At 49.5% G+C, this 22,392-nt stretch overlaps 7 non-coding genes across 7 annotated transcripts; all 7 read right to left on the minus strand.

The window, feature by feature from the left end:
• Nucleotides 1-717: 717 nt before the first annotated feature.
• Nucleotides 718-791, minus strand: Trnat-agu (transfer RNA threonine (anticodon AGU)). Its single transcript has one exon. It is a non-coding gene; the product is annotated as a tRNA-Thr (tRNA).
• A 1,386-nt stretch (nt 792-2,177) lies between these two features.
• Nucleotides 2,178-2,251, minus strand: Trnat-agu (transfer RNA threonine (anticodon AGU)). Its single transcript has one exon. It is a non-coding gene; the product is annotated as a tRNA-Thr (tRNA).
• Nucleotides 2,252-3,638: 1,387 nt separating this feature from the next.
• On the minus strand, nt 3,639-3,712 carry Trnat-agu (transfer RNA threonine (anticodon AGU)). The gene has a single exon. It is a non-coding gene; the product is annotated as a tRNA-Thr (tRNA).
• Nucleotides 3,713-5,098: 1,386 nt separating this feature from the next.
• Nucleotides 5,099-5,171, minus strand: Trnat-agu (transfer RNA threonine (anticodon AGU)). Its single transcript has one exon. It is a non-coding gene; the product is annotated as a tRNA-Thr (tRNA).
• Nucleotides 5,172-8,029: 2,858 nt separating this feature from the next.
• On the minus strand, nt 8,030-8,102 carry Trnat-agu (transfer RNA threonine (anticodon AGU)). Its single transcript has one exon. It is a non-coding gene; the product is annotated as a tRNA-Thr (tRNA).
• A 5,769-nt stretch (nt 8,103-13,871) lies between these two features.
• Trnat-agu (transfer RNA threonine (anticodon AGU)) lies at nt 13,872-13,945 on the minus strand. Its single transcript has one exon. It is a non-coding gene; the product is annotated as a tRNA-Thr (tRNA).
• A 4,317-nt stretch (nt 13,946-18,262) lies between these two features.
• Trnat-agu (transfer RNA threonine (anticodon AGU)) lies at nt 18,263-18,336 on the minus strand. The gene has a single exon. It is a non-coding gene; the product is annotated as a tRNA-Thr (tRNA).
• Between the last annotated feature and the right edge of the window lie 4,056 nt (nt 18,337-22,392).

Consider the following 22,392-nt stretch of genomic DNA (forward strand, 5'->3'; position numbering starts at 1 on the left):
CGTCTGTTTTGAACGTCTTAAATTGAAAGGGCGGTCACAAATTGGTCCATTTCACTCCTTGTCCACAACCACACAGCACCTGAGGTAACAAGCACATCTCGAGCCCCATTGTGCTCTCCATTGTTCATGCCAACTCAGTGCCTCGCTCTTTGCTACTGTGTAAAACTCTTGTCGTCCAACTGCAAAACACTGGGACACAACAAGTTTCCGCGTCCCCATTGCACTGATCGTACTACGAAACGCTCCCCAAACTTGGCAATCACCCATGCAGATGACTTTTCCGACTTTACACGACGCTCACGCTAGTGACAGCCTTATTTATAGTTCGACGTCGCGCCAAAGCGAATGAGCACATTTCGCCTACGGCTTAGGCCGCTCTTCTAGTGTGGCAGCTCTGTGTCTGCAGGCAGCGAGGGGCTGCAAGCTTCCTGTGTTCGCACCTATATCACCTGTGCTTCCTTGTCGGAGACAGACTATCGCAAAACATACAACTCACTCCATGAATTGATTGCTACGGTATCTGTTATCAGCAGTCCCAACCAGCAACACCAGTAGCAGCCGACTGCACGCAAAGAATGGCAACGTGCAGTGGGATTTACGTGAAATCGGCGCAATTGTGGATGCTAATCGTTCGCTTGTATCTGCCTACACACCTCTGCCGGTTGGGAATTATTCCACTTGCATGGCAAGGTGCGCATGTAGGTGTGTTAAATATTCTGGAGGCGCTGGGTATCGATCCCAGTACCTCTCGCACACTAAGCGAGCGCTCTACCATCTGAGCTACGCCCACCCCCCCGATAACTAGTAGTGCTGCATACAGTCATATCAACGTCACAGACCCTTGCACTCCCATTATTCCGCAGACAAACACTACTCTCTATGTATCAGTGAGGGTGTCTTTCAGGTTTCGTGCATTCTGTATCGAATCGTAGTTGGCCACAATGAAAGTGGCACACATAACGTCGAAAATAGAGTTCAGACACCGCTCTGAGTAAGACGAACGTGTTGTCCACCTATAGACTTCAATGACGTTAAGCCGTGATACCTAAGACAGATCTGCACTCGATGACACCACGATAACAGCCGGTCCCCACACTTACATCTTGCTCTCCTTATGACAGTATACATCATATCAGTCTGTGACGCTGGTTTTGCAACTTCTTGCGTGCGTTTATGTTCGCCCCGACCAACACTTACCATGCACTGACCACAAAACATGGAGGAGCCGGGGCTTGAACCCGAGACCGTCCACACGCTAAGCGAACGATCTGCCAACTGAGCTACAGCTACACACACGACCAAGCCTGGCTATTCTCCATTCTTTGCGACTCTGATGTGCACGGACACGATGGTTGGTTGGTTTGTAGCGGCGAAGGTACCAGAATACAAAGGCGCGGACACGTTCATATACACAAGAGTTCCAAGTAGTTTCGATGCTCTGGTATTACGAATGCAAATTCCGTCTGTTTTGAACGTCTTAAATTGAAAGGGCGGTCACAAATTGGTCCATTTCACTCCTTGTCCACAACCACACAGCACCTGAGGTAACAAGCACATCTCGAGCCCCATTGTGCTCTCCATTGTTCATGCCAACTCAGGGCCTCGCTCTTTGCTACTGTGTAAAACTCTTGTCGTCCAACTGCAAAACACTGGGACACAACAAGTTTCCGCGTCCCCATTGCACTGATCGTACTACGAAACGCTCCCCAAACTTGGCAATCACCCATGCAGATGACTTTTCCGACTTTACACGACGCTCACGCTAGTGACAGCCTTATTTATAGTTCGACGTCGCGCCAAAGCGAATGAGCACATTTCGCCTACGGCTTAGGCCGCTCTTCTAGTGTGGCAGCTCTGTGTCTGCAGGCAGCGAGGGGCTGCAAGCTTCATGTGTTCGCACCTATATCACCTGTGCTTCCTTGTCGGAGACAGACTATCGCAAAACATACAACTCACTCCATGAATTGATTGCTACGGCATCTGTTATCAGCAGTCCCAACCAGCAACACCAGTAGCAGCCGACTGCACGCAAAGAATGGCAACGTGCAGTGGGATTTACGTGAAATCGGCGCAATTGTGGATGCTAATCGTTCGCTTGTATCTGCCTACACACCTCTGCCGGTTGGGAATTATTCCACTTGCATGGCAAGGTGCGCATGTAGGTGTGTTAAATATTCTGGAGGCGCTGGGTATCGATCCCAGTACCTCTCGCACACTAAGCGAGCGCTCTACCATCTGAGCTACGCCCACCCCCCCCGATAACTAGTAGTGCTGCATACAGTCATATCAACGTCACAGACTCTTGCACTCCCATTATTCCGCAGACAAACACTACTCTCTATGTATCAGTGAGGGTGTCTTTCAGGTTTCGTGCATTCTGTATCGAATCGTAGTTGGCCACAATGAAAGTGGCACACATAACGTCGAAAATAGAGTTCAGACACCGCTCTGAGTAAGACGAACGTGTTGTCCACCTATAGACTTCAATGACGTTAAGCCGTGATACCTAAGACAGATCTGCACTCGATGACACCACGATAACAGCCGGTCCCCACACTTACATCTTGCTCTCCTTATGACAGTATACATCATATCAGTCTGTGACGCTGGTTTTGCAACTTCTTGCGTGCGTTTATGTTCGCCCCGACCAACACTTACCATGCACTGACCACAAAACATGGAGGAGCCGGGGCTTGAACCCGAGACCGTCCAAACGCTAAGCGAACGATCTGCCAACTGAGCTACAGCTACACACACGACCAAGCCTGGCTATTCTCCATTCTTTGCGACTCTGATGTGCACGGACACGATGGTTGGTTGGTTTGTAGCGGCGAAGGTACCAGAATACAAAGGCGCGGACACGTTCATATACACAAGAGTTCCAAGTAGTTTCGATGCTGTGGTATTACGAATGCAAATTCCGTCTGTTTTGAACGTCTTAAATTGAAAGGGCGGTCACAAATTGGTCCATTTCACACCTTGTCCACAACCACACAGCACCAGAGGTAACAAGCACATCTCGAGCCCCATTGTGCTCTCCATTGTTCATGCCAACTCAGTGCCTCGCTCTTTGCTACTGTGTAAAACTCTTGTCGTCCAACTGCAAAACACTGGGACACAACAAGTTTCCGCGTCCCCATTGCACTGATCGTACTACGAAACGCTCCCCAAACTTGGCAATCACCCAAGCAGATGACTTTTCCGACTTTACACGACGCTCACGCTAGTGACAGCCTTATTTATAGTTCGACGTCGCGCCAAAGCGAATGAGCACATTTCGCCTACGGCTTAGGCCGCTCTTCTAGTGTGGCAGCTCTGTGTCTGCAGGCAGCGAGGGGCTGCAAGCTTCCTGTGTTCGCACCTATATCACCTGTGCTTCCTTGTCGGAGACAGACTATCGCAAAACATACAACTCACTCCATGAATTGATTGCTACGGTATCTGTTATCAGCAGTCCCAACCAGCAACACCAGTAGCAGCCGACTGCACGCAAAGAATGGCAACGTGCAGTGGGATTTACGTGAAATCGGCGCAATTGTGGATGCTAATCGTTCGCTTGTATCTGCCTACACACCTCTGCCGGTTGGGAATTATTCCACTTGCATGGCAAGGTGCGCATGTAGGTGTGTTAAATATTCTGGAGGCGCTGGGTATCGATCCCAGTACCTCTCGCACACTAAGCGAGCGCTCTACCATCTGAGCTACGCCCACCCCCCCGATAACTAGTAGTGCTGCATACAGTCATATCAACGTCACAGACCCTTGCACTCCCATTATTCCGCAGACAAACACTACTCTCTATGTATCAGTGAGGGTGTCTTTCAGGTTTCGTGCATTCTGTATCGAATCGTAGTTGGCCACAATGAAAGTGGCACACATAACGTCGAAAATAGAGTTCAGACACCGCTCTGAGTAAGACGAACGTGTTGTCCACCTATAGACTTCAATGACGTTAAGCCGTGATACCTAAGACAGATCTGCACTCGATGACACCACGATAACAGCCGTTCCCCACACTTACATCTTGCTCTCCTTATGACAGTATACATCATATCAGTCTGTGACGCTGGTTTTGCAACTTCTTGCGTGCGTTTATGTTCGCCCCGACCAACACTTACCATGCACTGACCACAAAACATGGAGGAGCCGGGGCTTGAACCCGAGACCGTCCAAACGCTAAGCGAACGATCTGCCAACTGAGCTACAGCTACACACACGACCAAGCCTGGCTATTCTCCATTCTTTGCGACTCTGATGTGCACGGACACGATGGTTGGTTGGTTTGTAGCGGCGAAGGTACCAGAATACAAAGGCGCGGACACGTTCATATACACAAGAGTTCCAAGTAGTTTCGATGCTCTGGTATTACGAATGCAAATTCCGTCTGTTTTGAACGTCTTAAATTGAAAGGGCGGTCACAAATTGGTCCATTTCACTCCTTGTCCACAACCACACAGCACCTGAGGTAACAAGCACATCTCGAGCCCCATTGTGCTCTCCATTGTTCATGCCAACTCAGTGCCTCGCTCTTTGCTACTGTGTAAAACTCTTGTCGTCCAACTGCAAAACACTGGGACACAACAAGTTTCCGCGTCCCCATTGCACTGATCGTACTACGAAACGCTCCCCAAACTTGGCAATCACCCATGCAGATGACTTTTCCGACTTTACACGACGCTCACGCTAGTGACAGCCTTATTTATAGTTCGACGTCGCGCCAAAGCGAATGAGCACATTTCGCCTACGGCTTAGGCCGCTCTTCTAGTGTGGCTGCTCTGTGTCTGCAGGCAGCGAGGGGCTGCAAGCTTCCTGTGTTCGCACCTACATCACCTGTGCTTCCTTGTCAGAGACAGACTATCGCAAAACATACAACTCACTCCATGAATTGATTGCTACGGCATCTGTTATCAGCAGTCACAACCAGCAACACCAGTAGCAGCCGACTGCACGCAAAGAATGCCAACGTGCAGTGGGATTTACGTGAAATCGGCGCAATTGTGTATGCTAATCGTTCGATTGTATCTGCCTACACACCTCTGCCGGTGGGGAATTATTCCACTTGCATGGCAAGGTGCGCATGTAGGTGTGTTAAAAATTCTGCAGGCGCTGGGTATCGATCCCAGTACCTCTCGCACACTAAGCGAGCGCTCTACCATCTGAGCTACGCCCACCCCCCCGATAACTAGTAGTGCTACATACAGTCATATCAACGTCACAGACCCTTGCACTCCCATTATTCCGCAGACAAACACTACTCTCTATGTATCAGTGAGGGTGTCTTTCAGGTTTCGTGCATTCTGTATCGAATCGTAGTTGGCCACAATGAAAGTGGCACGCATAACGTTGAAAATAGAGTTCAGACACCGCTCTGAGTAAGACGAACGTGTTGTCCACCTCTAGACTGCAATGACGTTAAGCCGTGATACCTAAGACAGATCTGCACTCGATGACACCACGATAACAGCCGGTCCCCACACTTACATCTTGCTCTCTTTATGACAGTATACATCATATCAGTCTGTGACGCTGGTTTTGCAACTTCTTGCGTGCGTTTATGTTCGCCCCGACCAACACATACCATGCACTGACCACAAAACATGGAGGAGCCAGGGCTTGAACCCGAGACCGTCGACACGCTAAGCGAACGATCTGCCAACTGAGCTACAGCTACACACACGACCAAGCCTGGCTATTCTCCATTCTTTGCGACTCTGATGTGCACGGACACGATGGTTGGTTGGTTTGTAGCGGCGAAGGTACCAGAATACAAAGGCGCGGACACGTTCATATACACAAGAGTTCCAAGTAGTTTCGATGCTCTGGTATTACGAATGCAAATTCCGTCTGTTTTGAACGTCTTAAATTGAAAGGGCGGTCACAAATTGGTCCATTTCACTCCTTGTCCACAACCACACAGCACCAGAGGTAACAAGCACATCTCGAGCCCCATTGTGCTCTCCATTGTTCATGCCAACTCAGTGCCTCGCTCTTTGCTACTGTGTAAAACTCTTGTCGTCCAACTGCAAAACACTGGGACACAACAAGTTTCCGCGTCCCCATTGCACTGATCGTACTACGAAACGCTCCCCAAACTTGGCAATCACCCATGCAGATGACTTTTCCAACTTTACACGACGCTCACGCAACGCTCACGCTAGTGACAGCCTTATTTATAGTTCGACGTCGCGCCAAAGCGAATGAGCACATTTCGCCTACGGCTTAGGCCGCTCTTCTAGTGTGGCTGCTCTGTGTCTGCAGGCAGCGAGGGGCTGCAAGCTTCCTGTGTTCGCACCTACATCACCTGTGCTTCCTTGTCAGAGACAGACTATCGCAAAACATACAACTCACTCCATGAATTGATTGCTACGGCATCTGTTATCAGCAGTCACAACCAGCAACACCAGTAGCAGCCGACTGCACGCAAAGAATGCCAACGTGCAGTGGGATTTACGTGAAATCGGCGCAATTGTGTATGCTAATCGTTCGATTGTATCTGCCTACACACCTCTGCCGGTGGGGAATTATTCCACTTGCATGGCAAGGTGCGCATGTAGGTGTGTTAAAAATTCTGCAGGCGCTGGGTATCGATCCCAGTACCTCTCGCACACTAAGCGAGCGCTCTACAATCTGAGCTACGCCCACCCCCCCGATAACTAGTAGTGCTACATACAGTCATATCAACGTCACAGACCCTTGCACTCCCATTATTCCGCAGACAAACACTACTCTTTATGTATCAGTGAGGGTGTCTTTCAGGTTTCGTGCATTCTGTATCGAATCGTAGTTGGCCACAATGAAAGTGGCACGCATGACGTCGAAAATAGAGTTCAGACACCGCTCTGAGTAAGACGAACGTGTTGTCCACCTCTAGACTTCAATGACGTTAAGCCGTGATACCTAAGACAGATCTGCACTCGATGACACCACGATAACAGCCGGTCCCCACACTTACATCTTGCTCTCCTTATGACAGTATACATCATATCAGTCTGTGACGCTGGTTTTGCAACTTCTTGCGTGCGTTTATGTTCGCCCCGACCAACACATACCATGCACTGACCACAAAACATGGAGGAGCCGGGGCTTGAACCCGAGACCGTCCACACGCTAAGCGAACGATCTGCCAACTGAGCTACAGCTACACACACGACCAAGCCTGGCTATTCTCCATTCTTTGCGACTCTGATGTGCACGGACACGATGGTTGGTTGGTTTGTAGCGGCGAAGGTACCAGAATACAAAGGCGCGGACACGTTCATATACACAAGAGTTCCAAGTAGTTTCGATGCTGTGGTATTACGAATGCAAATTCCGTCTGTTTTGAACGTCTTAAATTGAAAGGGCGGTCACAAATTGATCCATTTCACTCCTTGTCCACAACCACACAGCACCTGAGGTAACAAGCACATCTCGAGCCCCATTGTGCTCTCCATTGTTCATGCCAACTCAGTGCCTCGCTCTTTGCTACTGTGTAAAACTCTTGTCGTCCAACTGCAAAACACTGGGACACAACAAGTTTCCGCGTCCCCATTGCACTGATCGTACTACGAAACGCTCCCCAAACTTGGCAATCACCCATGCAGATGACTTTTCCGACTTTACACGACGCTCACGCTAGTGACAGCCTTATTTATAGTTCGACGTCGCGCCAAAGCGAATGAGCACATTTCGCCTACGGCTTAGGCCGCTCTTCTAGTGTGGCTGCTCTGTGTCTGCAGGCAGCGAGGGGCTGCAAGCTTCCTGTGTTCGCACCTACATCACCTGTGCTTCCTTGTCAGAGACAGACTATCGCAAAACATACAACTCACTCCATGAATTGATTGCTACGGCATCTGTTATCAGCAGTCACAACCAGCAACACCAGTAGCAGCCGACTGCACGCAAAGAATGCCAACGTGCAGTGGGATTTACGTGAAATCGGCGCAATTGTGTATGCTAATCGTTCGATTGTATCTGCCTACACACCTCTGCCGGTGGGGAATTATTCCACTTGCATGGCAAGGTGCGCATGTAGGTGTGTTAAAAATTCTGCAGGCGCTGGGTATCGATCCCAGTACCTCTCGCACACTAAGCGAGCGCTCTACCATCTGAGCTACGCCCACCCCCCCGATAACTAGTAGTGCTACATACAGTCATATCAACGTCACAGACCCTTGCACTCCCATTATTCCGCAGACAAACACTACTCTTTATGTATCAGTGAGGGTGTCTTTCAGGTTTCGTGCATTCTGTATCGAATCGTAGTTGGCCACAATGAAAGTGGCACGCATGACGTCGAAAATAGAGTTCAGATACCGCTCTGAGTAAGACGAACGTGTTGTCCACCTCTAGACTTCAATGACGTTAAGCCGTGATACCTAAGACAGATCTGCACTCGATGACACCACGATAACAGCCGGTCCCCACACTTACATCTTGCTCTCCTTATGACAGTATACATCATATCAGTCTGTGACGCTGGTTTTGCAACTTCTTGCGTGCGTTTATGTTCGCCCCGACCAACACATACCATGCACTGACCACAAAACATGGAGGAGCCGGGGCTTGAACCCGAGACCGTCCACACGCTAAGCGAACGATCTGCCAACTGAGCTACAGCTACACACACGACCAAGCCTGGCTATTCTCCATTCTTTGCGACTCTGATGTGCACGGACACGATGGTTGGTTGGTTTGTAGCGGCGAAGGTACCAGAATACAAAGGCGCGGACACGTTCATATACACAAGAGTTCCAAGTAGTTTCGATGCTCTGGTATTACGAATGCAAATTCCGTCTGTTTTGAACGTCTTAAATTGAAAGGGCGGTCACAAATTGGTCCATTTCACTCCTTGTCCACAACCACACAGCACCTGAGGTAACAAGCACATCTCGAGCCCCATTGTGCTCTCCATTGTTCATGCCAACTCAGTGCCTCGCTCTTTGCTACTGTGTAAAACTCTTGTCGTCCAACTGCAAAACACTGGGACACAACAAGTTTCCGCGTCCCCATTGCACTGATCGTACTACGAAACGCTCCCCAAACTTGGCAATCACCCATGCAGATGACTTTTCCGACTTTACACGACGCTCACGCTAGTGACAGCCTTATTTATAGTTCGACGTCGCGCCAAAGCGAATGAGCACATTTCGCCTACGGCTTAGGCCGCTCTTCTAGTGTGGCTGCTCTGTGTCTGCAGGCAGCGAGGGGCTACAAGCTTCCTGTGTTCGCACCTACATCACCTGTGCTTCCTTGTCAGAGACAGACTATCGCAAAACATACAACTCACTCCATGAATTGATTGCTACGGCATCTGTTATCAGCAGTCACAACCAGCAACACCAGTAGCAGCCGACTGCACGCAAAGAATGCCAACGTGCAGTGGGATTTACGTGAAATCGGTGCAATTGTGGATGCTAATCGTTCGCTTGTATCTGCCTACACACCTCTGCCGGTTGGGAATTATTCCACTTGCATGGCAAGGTGCGCATGTAGGTGTGTTAAAAATTCTGGAGGCGCTGGGTATCGATCCCAGTACCTCTCGCACACTAAGCGAGGGCTCTACCATCTGAGCTACGCCCACCCCCCCGATAACTAGTAGTGCTACATACAGTCATATCAACGTCACAGATCCTTGCACTCCCATTATTCCGCAGACAAACACTACTCTCTATGTATCAGTGAGGGTGTCTTTCAGGTTTCGTGCATTCTGTATCGAATCGTAGTTGGCCACAATGAAAGTGGCACGCATAACGTCGAAAATAGAGTTCAGACACCGCTCTGAGTAAGACGAACGTGTTGTCCACCACTAGACTTCAATGACGTTAAGCCGTGATACCTAAGACAGATCTGCACTCGATGACACCACGATAACAGCCGGTCCCCACACTTACATCTTGCTCTCCTTATGACAGTATACATCATATCAGTCTGTGACGCTGGTTTTGCAACTTCTTGCGTGCGTTTATGTTCGCCCCGACCAACACATACCATGCACTGACCACAAAACATGGAGGAGCCAGGGCTTGAACCCGAGACCGTCCACACGCTAAGCGAACGATCTGCCAACTGAGCTACAGCTCCACACACGACCAAGCCTGGCTATTCTCCATTCTTTGCGACTCTGATGTGCACGGACACGATGGTTGGTTGGTTTGTAGCGGCGAAGGTACCAGAATACAAAGGCCCGGACACGTCATATACACAAGAGTTCCAAGTAGTTTCGATGCTCTGGTATTACGAATGCAAATTCCGTCTGTTTTGAACGTCTTAAATTGAAAGGGCGGTCACAAATTTTTCCATTTCACTCCTTGTCCACAACCACACAGCACCTGAGGTAACAAGCACATCTCGAGCCCCATTGTGCTCTCCATTGTTCATGCCAACTCAGTGCCTCGCTCTTTGCTACTGTGTAAAACTCTTGTCGTCCAACTGCAAAACACTGGGACACAACAAGTTTCCGCGTCCCCATTGCACTGATCGTACTACGAAACGCTCCCCAAACTTGGCAATCACCCATGCAGATGACTTTTCCGACTTTACACGACGCTCACGCTAGTGACAGCCTTATTTATAGTTCGACGTCGCTCCAAAGCGAATGAGCACATTTCGCCTACGGCTTAGGCCGCTCTTCTAGTGTGGCTGCTCTGTGTCTGCAGGCAGCGAGGGGCTGCAAGCTTCCTGTGTTCGCACCTACATCACCTGTGCTTCCTTGTCAGAGACAGACTATCGCAAAACATACAACTCACTCCATGAATTGATTGCTACGGCATCTGTTATCAGCAGTCACAACCAGCAACACCAGTAGCAGCCGACTGCACGCAAAGAATGGCAACGTGCAGTGGGATTTACGTGAAATCGGCGCAATTGTGGATGCTAATCGTTCGCTTGTATCTGCCTACACACCTCTGCCGGTGGGGAATTATTCCACTTGCATGGCAAGGTGCGCATGTAGGTGTGTTAAAAATTCTGCAGGCGCTGGGTATCGATGCCAGTACCTCTCGCACACTAAGCGAGCGCTCTACCATCTGAGCTACGCCCACCCCCCCCGATAACTAGCAGTGCTACATACAGTCATATCAACGTCACAGACCCTTGCACTCCCATTATTCCGCAGACAAACACTACTCTCTATGTATCAGTGAGGGTGTCTTTCAGGTTTCGTGCATTCTGTATCGAATCGTAGTTGGCCACAATGAAAGTGGCACGCATGACGTCGAAAATAGAGTTCAGACACCGCTCTGAGTAAGACGAACGTGTTGTCCACCTCTAGACTTCAATGACGTTAAGCCGTGATACCTAAGACAGATCTGCACTCGATGACACCACGATAACAGCCGGTCCCCACACTTACATCTTGCTCTCCTTATGACAGTATACATCATATCAGTCTGTGACGCTGGTTTTGCAACTTCTTGCGTGCGTTTATGTTCGCCCCGACCAAAACATACCATGCACTGACCACAAAACATGGAGGAGCCGGGGCTTGAAACCGAGACCGTCCACACGCTAAGCGAACGATCTGCCAACTGAGCTACAGCTACACACACGACCAAGCCTGGCTATTCTCCATTCTTTGCGACTCTGATGTGCACGGACACGATGGTTGGTTGGTTTGTAGCGGCGAAGGTACCAGAATACAAAGGCGCGGACACGTTCATATACACAAGAGTTCCAAGTAGTTTCGATGCTCTGGTATTACGAATGCAAATTCCGTCTGTTTTGAACGTCTTAAATTAAAAGGGCGGTCACAAATTGGTCCATTTCGCTCCTTGTCCACAACCACACAGCACCTGAGGTAACAAGCACATCTCGAGCCCCATTGTGCTCTCCATTGTTCATGCCAACTCAGTGCCTCGCTCTTTGCTACTGTGTAAAACTCTTGTCGTCCAACTGCAAAACACTGGGACACAACAAGTTTCCGCGTCCCCATTGCACTGATCGTACTACGAAACGCTCCCCAAACTTGGCAATCACCCATGCAGATGACTTTTCCGACTTTACACGACGCTCACGCTAGTGACAGCCTTATTTATAGTTCGACGTCGCTCCAAAGCGAATGAGCACATTTCGCCTACGGCTTAGGCCGCTCTTCTAGTGTGGCTGCTCTGTGTCTGCAGGCAGCGAGGGGCTGCAAGCTTCCTGTGTTCGCACCTACATCACCTGTGCTTCCTTGTCAGAGACAGACTATCGCAAAACATACAACTCACTCCATGAATTGATTGCTACGGCATCTGTTATCAGCAGTCACAACCAGCAACACCAGTAGCAGCCGACTGCACGCAAAGAATGGCAACGTGCAGTGGGATTTACGTGAAATCGGCGCAATTGTGGATGCTAATCGTTCGCTTGTATCTGCCTACACACCTCTGCCGGTGGGGAATTATTCCACTTGCATGGCAAGGTGCGCATGTAGGTGTGTTAAAAATTCTGCAGGCGCTGGGTATCGATGCCAGTACCTCTCGCACACTAAGCGAGCGCTCTACCATCTGAGCTACGCCCACCCCCCCCCGATAACTAGCAGTGCTACATACAGTCATATCAACGTCACAGACCCTTGCACTCCCATTATTCCGCAGACAAACACTACTCTCTATGTATCAGTGAGGGTGTCTTTCAGGTTTCGTGCATTCTGTATCGAATCGTAGTTGGCCACAATGAAAGTGGCACGCATAACGTCGAAAATAGAGTTCAGACACCGCTCTGAGTAAGACGAACGTGTTGTCCACCGCTAGACTTCAATGACGTTAAGCCGTGATACCTAAGACACATCTGCACTCGATGACACCACGATAACAGCCGGTCCCCACACTTACATCTTGCTCTCCTTATGACGGTATACATCATATCAGTCTGTGACGCTGGTTTTGCAACTTCTTGCGTGCGTTTATGTTCGCCCCGACCAACACATACCATGCACTGACCACAAAACATGGAGGAGCCAGGGCTTGAACCCGAGACCGTCCACACGCTAAGCGAACGATCTGCCAACTGAGCTACAGCTCCACACACGACCAAGCCTGGCTATTCTCCATTCTTTGCGTCTCTGATGTGCACGGACACGATGGTTGGTTGGTTTGTAGCGGCGAAGGTACCAGAATACAAAGGCGCGGACACGTTCATATACACAAGAGTTCCAAGTAGTTTTGATGCTCTGGTATTACGAATGCAAATTCCGTCTGTTTTGAACGTCTTAAATTGAAAGGGCGGTCACAAATTGGTCCATTTCACTCCTTGTCCACAACCACACAGCACCTGAGGTAACAAGCACATCTCGAGCCCCATTGTGCTCTCCATTGTTCATGCCAACTCAGTGCCTCGCTCTTTGCTACTGTGTAAAACTCTTGTCGTCCAACTGCAAAACACTGGGACACAACAAGTTTCCGCGTCCCCATTGCACTGATCGTACTACGAAACGCTCCCCAAACTTGGCAATCACCCATGCAGATGACTTTTCCGACTTTACACGACGCTCACGCTAGTGACAGCCTTATTTATAGTTCGACGTCGCGCCAAAGCGAATGAGCACATTTCGCCTACGGCTTAGGCCGCTCTTCTAGTGTGGCTGCTCTGTGTCTGCAGGCAGCGAGGGGCTGCAAGCTTCCTGTGTTCGCACCTACATCACCTGTGCTTCCTTGTCAGAGACAGACTATCGCAAAACATACAACTCACTCCATGAATTGATTGCTACGGCATCTGTTATCAGCAGTCACAACCAGCAACACCAGTAGCAGCCGACTGCACGCAAAGAATGGCAACGTGCAGTGGGATTTACGTGAAATCGGCGCAATTGTGGATGCTAATCGTTCGCTTGTATCTGCCTACACACCTCTGCCGGTTGGGAATTATTCCACTTGCATGGCAAGGTGCGCATGTAGGTGTGTTAAAAATTCTGGAGGCGCTGGGTATCGATCCCAGTACCTCTCGCACACTAAGCGAGCGCTCTACCATCTGAGCTACGCCCACCCCCCCGGTAACTAGTAGTGCTACATACAGTCATATCAACGTCACAGACCCTTGCACTCCCATTATTCCGCAGACAAACACTACTCTCTATGTATCAGTGAGGGTGTCTTTCAGGTTTCGTGCATTCTGTATCGAATCGTAGTTGGCCACAATGAAAGTGGCACGCATAACGTCGAAAATAGAGTTCAGACACCGCTCTGAGTAAGACGAACGTGTTGTCCACCTCTAGACTTCAATGACGTTAAGCCGTGATACCTAAGACAGATCTGCACTCGATGACACCACGATAACAGCCGGTCCCCACACTTACATCTTGCTCTCCTTATGACAGTATACATCATATCAGTCTGTGACGCTGGTTTTGCAACTTCTTGCGTGCGTTTATGTTCGCCCCGACCAACACATACCATGCACTGACCACAAAACATGGAGGAGCCAGGGCTTGAACCCGAGACCGTCCACACGCTAAGCGAACGATCTGCCAACTGAGCTACAGCTACACACACGACCAAGCCTGGCTATTCTCCATTCTTTGCGACTCTGATGTGCACGGACACGATGGTTGGTTGGTTTGTAGCGGCGAAGGTACCAGAATACAAAGGCGCGGACACGTTCATATACACAAGAGTTCCAAGTAGTTTCGATGTTCTGGTATTACGAATGCAAATTCCGTCTGTTTTGAACGTCTTAAATTGAAAGGGCGGTCACAAATTGGTCCATTTCACTCCTTGTCCACAACCACACAGCACCTGAGGTAACAAGCACATCTCGAGCCCCATTGTGCTCTCCATTGTTCATGCCAACTCAGTGCCTCGCTCTTTGCTACTGTGTAAAACTCTTGTCGCCCAACTGCAAAACACTGGGACACAACAAGTTTCCGCGTCCCCATTGCACTGATCGTACTACGAAACGCTCCCCAAACTTGGCAATCACCCATGCAGATGACTTTTCCGACTTTACACGACGCTCACGCTAGTGACAGCCTTATTTATAGTTCGACGTCGCGCCAAAGCGAATAAGCACATTTCGCCTACGGCTTAGGCCGCTCTTCTAGTGTGGCTGCTCTGTATCTGCAGGCAGCGAGGGGCTGCAAACTTCCTGTGTTCGCACCTACATCACCTGTGCTTCCTTGTCAGAGACAGACTATCGCAAAACATACAACTCACTCCATGAATTGATTGCTACGGCATCTGTTATCAGCAGTCACAACCAGCAACACCAGTAGCAGCCGACTGCACGCAAAGAATGGCAACGTGCAGTGGGATTTACGTGAAATCGGCGCAATTGTGGATGCTAATCGTTCGCTTGTATCTGCCTACACACCTCTGCCGGTTGGGAATTATTCCACTTGCATGGCAAGGTGCGCATGTAGGTGTGTTAAAAATTCTGGAGGCGCTGGGTATCGATCCCAGTACTTCTCGCACACTAAGCGAGCGCTCTACCATCTGAGCTACGCCCACCCCCCCGATAACTAGTAGTGCTACATACAGTCATATCAACGTCACAGACCCTTGCACTCCCATTATTCCGCAGACAAACACTACTCTCTATGTATCAGTGAGGGTGTCTTTCAGGTTTCGTGCATTCTGTATCGAATCGTAGTTGGCCACAATGAAAGTGGCACGCATAACGTCGAAAATAGAGTTCAGACACCGCTCTGAGTAAGACGAACGTGTTGTCCACCTCTAGACTTCAATGACGTTAAGCCGTGATACCTAAGACAGATCTGCACTCGATGACACCACGATAACAGCCGGTCCCCACACTTACATCTTGCTCTCCTTATGACAGTATACATCATATCAGTCTGTGACGCTGGTTTTGCAACTTCTTGCGTGCGTTTATGTTCGCCCCGACCAACACATACCATGCACTGACCACAAAACATGGAGGAGCCAGGGCTTGAACCAGAGACCGTCCACACGCTAAGCGAACGATCTGCCAACTGAGCTACAGCTACACACACGACCAAGCCTGGCTATTCTTCATTCTTTGCGACTCTGATGTGCACGGACACGATGGTTGGTTGGTTTGTAGCGGCGAAGGTACCAGAATACAAAGGCGCGGACACGTTCATATACACAAGAGTTCCAAGTAGTTTCGATGCTCTGGTATTACGAATGCAAATTCCGTCTGTTTTTTACGTCTTAAATTGAAAGGGCGGTCACAAATTGGTCCATTTCACTCCTTGTCCACAACCACACAGCACCTGAGGTAACAAGCACATCTCGAGCCCCATTGTGCTCTCCATTGTTCATGCCAACTCAGTGCCTCGCTCTTTGCTACTGTGTAAAACTCTTGTCGTCCAACTGCAAAACACTGGGACACAACAAGTTTCCGCGTCCCCATTGCACTGATCGTACTACGAAACGCTCCCCAAACTTGGCAATCACCCATGCAGATGACTTTTCCGACTTTACACGACGCTCACGCTAGTGACAGCCTTATTTATAGTTCGACGTCGCGCCAAAGCGAATGAGCACATTTCGCCTACGGCTTCGGCCGCTCTTCTAGTGTGGCTGCTCTGTGTCTGCAGGCAGCGAGGGGCTGCAAGCTTCCTGTGTTCGCACCTATATCACCTGTGCTTCCTTGTCAGAGACAGACTATCGCAAAACATACAACTCACTCCATGAATTGATTGCTACGGCATCTGTTATCAGCAGTCACAACCAGCAACACCAGTAGCAGCCGACTGCACGCAAAGAATGGCAACGTGCAGTGGGATTTACGTGAAATCGGCGCAATTGTGGATGCTAATCGTTCGCTTGTATCTGCCTACACACCTCTGCCGGTTGGGAATTATTCTACTTGCATGGCAAGGTGCGCATGTAGGTGTGTTAAAAATTCTGGAGGCACTGGGTATGGATCCCAGTACCTCTCGCACACTAAGCGAGCGCTCTACCATCTGAGCTACGCCCACCCCCCCGATAACTAGTAGTGCTACATACAGTCATATCAACGTCACAGACCCTTGCACTCCCATTATTAAGCAGACAAACACTACTCTCTATGTATCAGTGAGGGTGTCTTTCAGGTTTCGTGCATTCTGTATCGAATCGTAGTTGGCCACAATGAAAGTGGCACGCATAACGTCGAAAATAGAGTTCAGACACCGCTCTGAGTAAGACGAACGTGTTGTCCACCTCTAGACTTCAATGACGTTAAGCCGTGATACCTAAGACAGATCTGCACTCGATGACACCACGATAACAGCCGGTCCCCACACTTACATCTTGCTCTCCTTATGACAGTATACATCATATCAGTCTGTGACGCTGGTTTTGCAACTTCTTGCGTGCGTTTATGTTCGCCCCGACCAACACTTACCATGCACTGACCACAAAACATGGAGGAGCCGGGGCTTGAACCCGAGACCGTCCACACGTTAAGCGAACGATCTGCCAACTGAGCTACAGCTACACACACGACCAAGCCTGGCTATTCTCCATTCTTTGCGACTCTGATGTGCACGGACACGATGGTTGGTTGGTTTGTAGCGGCGAAGGTACCAGAATACAAAGGCGCGGACACGTTCATATACACAAGAGTTCCAAGTAGTTTCGATGCTCTGGTATTACGAATGCAAATTCCGTCTGTTTTGAACGTCTTAAATTGAAAGGGCGGTCACAAATTGGTCCATTTCACTCCTTGTCCACAACCACACAGCACCTGAGGTAACAAGCACATCTCGAGCCCCATTGTGCTCTCCATTGTTCATGCCAACTCAGTGCCTCGCTCTTTGCTACTGTGTAAAACTCTTGTCGTCCAACTGCAAAACACTGGGACACAACAAGTTTCCGCGTCCCCATTGCACTGATCGTACTACGAAACGCTCCCCAAACTTGGCAATCACCCATGCAGATGACTTTTCCGACTTTACACGACGCTCACGCAACGCTCACGCTAGTGACAGCCTTATTTATAGTTCGACGTCGCGCCAAAGCGAATGAGCACATTTCGCCTACGGCTTAGGCCGCTCTTCTAGTGTGGCTGCTCTGTGTCTGCAGGCAGCGAGGGACTGCAAGCTTCCTGTGTTCGCACCTATATCACCTGTGCTTCCTTGTCAGAGACAGACTATCGCAAAACATACAACTCACTCCATGAATTGATTGCTACGGCATCTGTTATCAGCAGTCACAACCAGCAACACCAGTAGCAGCCGACTGCACGCAAAGAATGGCAACGTGCAGTGGGATTTACGTGAAATCGGCGCAATTGTGGATGCTAATCGTTCGCTTGTATCTGCCTACACACCTCTGCCGGTTGGGAATTATTCCACTTGCATGGCAAGGCGCGCATGTAGGTGTGTTAAAAATTCTGGAGGCGCTGGGTATCGATCCCAGTACCTCTCGCACACTAAGCGAGCGCTCTACCATCTGAGCTACGCCCACCCCCCCTATAACTAGTAGTGCTACATATAGTCATATCAACGTCACAGACCCTTGCACTCCCATTATTCCGCAGACAAACACTACTCTCTATGTATCAGTGAGGGTGTCTTTCAGGTTTCGTGCATTCTGTATCGAATCGTAGTTGGCCACAATGAAAGTGGCACGCATAACGTCGAAAATAGAGTTCAGACACCGCTCTGAGTAAGACTAACGTGTTGTCCACCTCTAGACATCAATGACGTTAAGCCGTGATACCTAAGACAGATCTGCACTCGATGACACCACGATAACAGCCGGTCCTCACACTTACATCTTGCTCGCCTTTTGACAGTATACATCATATCAGTCTGTGACGCTGGTTTTGCAACTTCTTGCGTGCGTAATGTTCGCCCCGACCAACACATACCATGCACTGACCACAAAACATGGAGAAGCCAGGGCTTGAACCCGAGACCGTCCACACGCTAAGCGAACGATCTGCCAACTGAGCTACAGCTACACACACGACCAAGCCTGGCTATTCTCCATTCTTTGCGACTCGATGTGAACATAAACGCACGCAAGAAGTTGCAAAACCAGCGTCACAGACTGATATGATGTATACTGTCATAAGGCGAGCAAGATGTAAGTGTGAGGACCGGCTGTTATCGTGGTGTCATCGAGTGCAGATCTGTCTTAGGTATCACGGCTTAACGTCATTGAAGTCTAGAGGTGGACAACACGTTAGTCTTACTCAGAGCGGTGTCTGAACTCTATTTTCGACGTTATGCGTGCCACTTTCATTGTGGCCAACTACGATTCGATACAGAATGCACGAAACCTGAAAGACACCCTCACTGATACATAGAGAGTAGTGTTTGTCTGCTGAATAATGGGAGTGCAAGGGTCTGTGACGTTGATATGACTGTATGTAGCACTACTAGTTATCGGGGGGGGGGGGGGGGGGGTTGGGCGTAGCTCAGATGGTAGAGCGCTCGCTTAGTGTGCGAGAGGTACTGGGATCGATACCCAGCGCCTCCAGAATTTTTAACACACCTACCTGGTTGGTTGGTTTGTAGCGGCGAAGGTACCAGAATACAAAGGCGCGGACACGTTCATATACACAAGAGTTCCAAGTAGTTTCGATGCTCTGGTATTACGAATGCAAATTCCGTCTGTTTTGAACGTCTTAAATTGAAAGGGCGGTCACAAATTGGTCCATTTCACTCCTTGTCCACAACCACACAGCACCTGAGGTAACAAGCACATCTCGAGCCCCATTGTGCTCTCCATTGTTCATGCCAACTCAGTGCCTCGCTCTTTGCTACTGTGTAAAACTCTTGTCGTCCAACTGCAAAACACTGGGACACAACAAGTTTCCGCGTCCCCATTGCACTGATCGTACTACGAAACGCTCCCCAAACTTGGCAATCACCCATGCAGATGACTTTTCCGACTTTACACGACGCTCACGCTAGTGACAGCCTTATTTATAGTTCGACGTCGCGCCAAAGCGAATGAGCACATTTCGCCTACGGCTTAGGCCGCTCTTCTAGTGTGGCTGCTCTGTGTCTGCAGGCAGCGAGGGGCTGCAAGCTTCCTGTGTTCGCACCTATATCACCTGTGCTTCCTTGTCAGAGACAGACTATCGCAAAACATACAACTCACTCCATGAATTGATTGCTACGGCATCTGTTATCAGCAGTCCCAACCAGCAACACCAGTAGCAGCCGACTGCACGCAAAGAATGGCAACGTGCAGTGGGATTTACGTGAAATCGGCGCAATTGTGGATGCTAATCGTTCGCTTGTATCTGCCTACACCCCTCTGCCGGTTGGGAATTATTCCACTTGCATGGCAAGGTGCGCATGTACGTGTGTTAAAAATTCTGGAGGCACTGGGTATCGATTCCAGTACCTCTCGCACACTAAGCGAGCGCTCTACCATCTGAGTTACGCCCACCCCCCCGATAACTAGTAGTGCTACATACAGTCATATCAACGTCACAGACCCTTGCACTCCCATTATTCCGCAGACAAACACTACTCTCTATGTATCAGTGAGGGTGTCTTTCAGGTTTCGTGCATTCTGTATCGAATCGTAGTTGGCCACAATGAAAGTGGCACGCATAACGTCGAAAATAGAGTTCAGACACCGCTCTTAGTAAGACTGACGTGTTGTCCACCTCTAGACTTCAATGACGTTAAGCCGTGATACCTAAGACAGATCTGCACTCGATGACACCACGATAACAGCCGGTCCCCACACTTACATCTTGCTCTCCTTATGACAGTATACATCATATCAGTCTGTGACGCTGGTTTTGCAACTTCTTGCGTGCGTTTATGTTCGCCCCGACCAACACTTACCATGCACTGACCACAAAACATGGAGGAGCCGGGGCTTGAACCCGAGACCGTCCACACGCTAAGCGAACGATCTGCCAACTGAGCTACAGCTACACACACGACCAAGCCTGGCTATTCTCCATTCTTTGCGACTCTGATGTGCACGGACACGATGGTTGGTTGGTTTGTAGCGGCGAAGGTACCAGAATACAAAGGCGCGGACACGTTCATATACACAAGAGTTCCAAGTAGTTTCGATGCTCTGGTATTACGAATGCAAATTCCGTCTGTTTTGAACGTCTTAAATTGAAAGGGCGGTCACAAATTGGTCCATTTCACTCCTTGTCCACAACCACACAGCACCTGAGGTAACAAGCACATCTCGAGCCCCATTGTGCTCTCCATTGTTCATGCCAACTCAGTGCCTCGCTCTTTGCTACTGTGTAAAACTCTTGTCGTCCAACTGCAAAACACTGGGACACAACAAGTTTCCGCGTCCCCATTGCACTGATCGTACTACGAAACGCTCCCCAAACTTGGCAATCACCCATGCAGATGACTTTTCCGACTTTACACGACGCTCACGCAACGCTCACGCTAGTGACAGCCTTATTTATAGTTCGACGTCGCGCCAAAGCGAATGAGCACATTTCGCCTACGGCTTAGGCCGCTCTTCTAGTGTGGCTGCTCTGTGTCTGCAGGCAGCGAGGGGCTGCAAGCTTCCTGTGTTCGCACCTATATCACCTGTGCTTCCTTGTCAGAGACAGACTATCGCAAAACATACAACTCACTCCATGAATTGATTGCTACGGCATCTGTTATCAGCAGTCACAACCAGCAACACCAGTAGCAGCCGACTGCACGCAAAGAATGGCAACGTGCAGTGGGATTTACGTGAAATCGGCGCAATTGTGGATGCTAATCGTTCGCTTGTATCTGCCTACACCCCTCTGCCGGTTGGGAATTATTCCACTTGCATGGCAAGGTGCGCATGTACGTGTGTTAAAAATTCTGGAGGCACTGGGTATCGATCCCAGTACCTCTCGCACACTAAGCGAGCGCTCTACCATCTGAGTTACGCCCACCCCTCCGATAACTAGTAGTGCTACATACAGTCATATCAACGTCACAGACCCTTGCACTCCCATTATTCCGCAGACAAACACTACTCTCTATGTATCAGTGAGGGTGTCTTTCAGGTTTCGTGCATTCTGTATCGAATCGTAGTTGGCCACAATGAAAGTGGCACGCATAACGTCGAAAATAGAGTTCAGACACCGCTCTTAGTAAGACTGACGTGTTGTCCACCTCTAGACTTCAATGACGTTAAGCCGTGATACCTAAGACAGATCTGCACTCGATGACACCACGATAACAGCCGGTCCCCACACTTACATCTTGCTCTCCTTATGACAGTATACATCATATCAGTCTGTGACGCTGGTTTTGCAACTTCTTGCGTGCGTTTATGTTCGCCCCGACCAACACTTACCATGCACTGACCACAAAACATGGAGGAGCCGGGGCTTGAACCCGAGACCGTCCACACGCTAAGCGAACGATCTGCCAACTGAGCTACAGCTACACACACGACCAAGCCTGGCTATTCTCCATTCTTTGCGACTCTGATGTGCACGGACACGATGGTTGGTTGGTTTGTAGCGGCGAAGGTACCAGAATACAAAGGCGCGGACACGTTCATATACACAAGAGTTCCAAGTAGTTTCGAT

This window comes from Schistocerca gregaria, unplaced genomic scaffold, assembly GCF_023897955.1.
Source record: "Schistocerca gregaria isolate iqSchGreg1 unplaced genomic scaffold, iqSchGreg1.2 ptg000180l, whole genome shotgun sequence".
NCBI classification, from domain to species: Eukaryota; Metazoa; Arthropoda; class Insecta; order Orthoptera; family Acrididae; genus Schistocerca; species Schistocerca gregaria.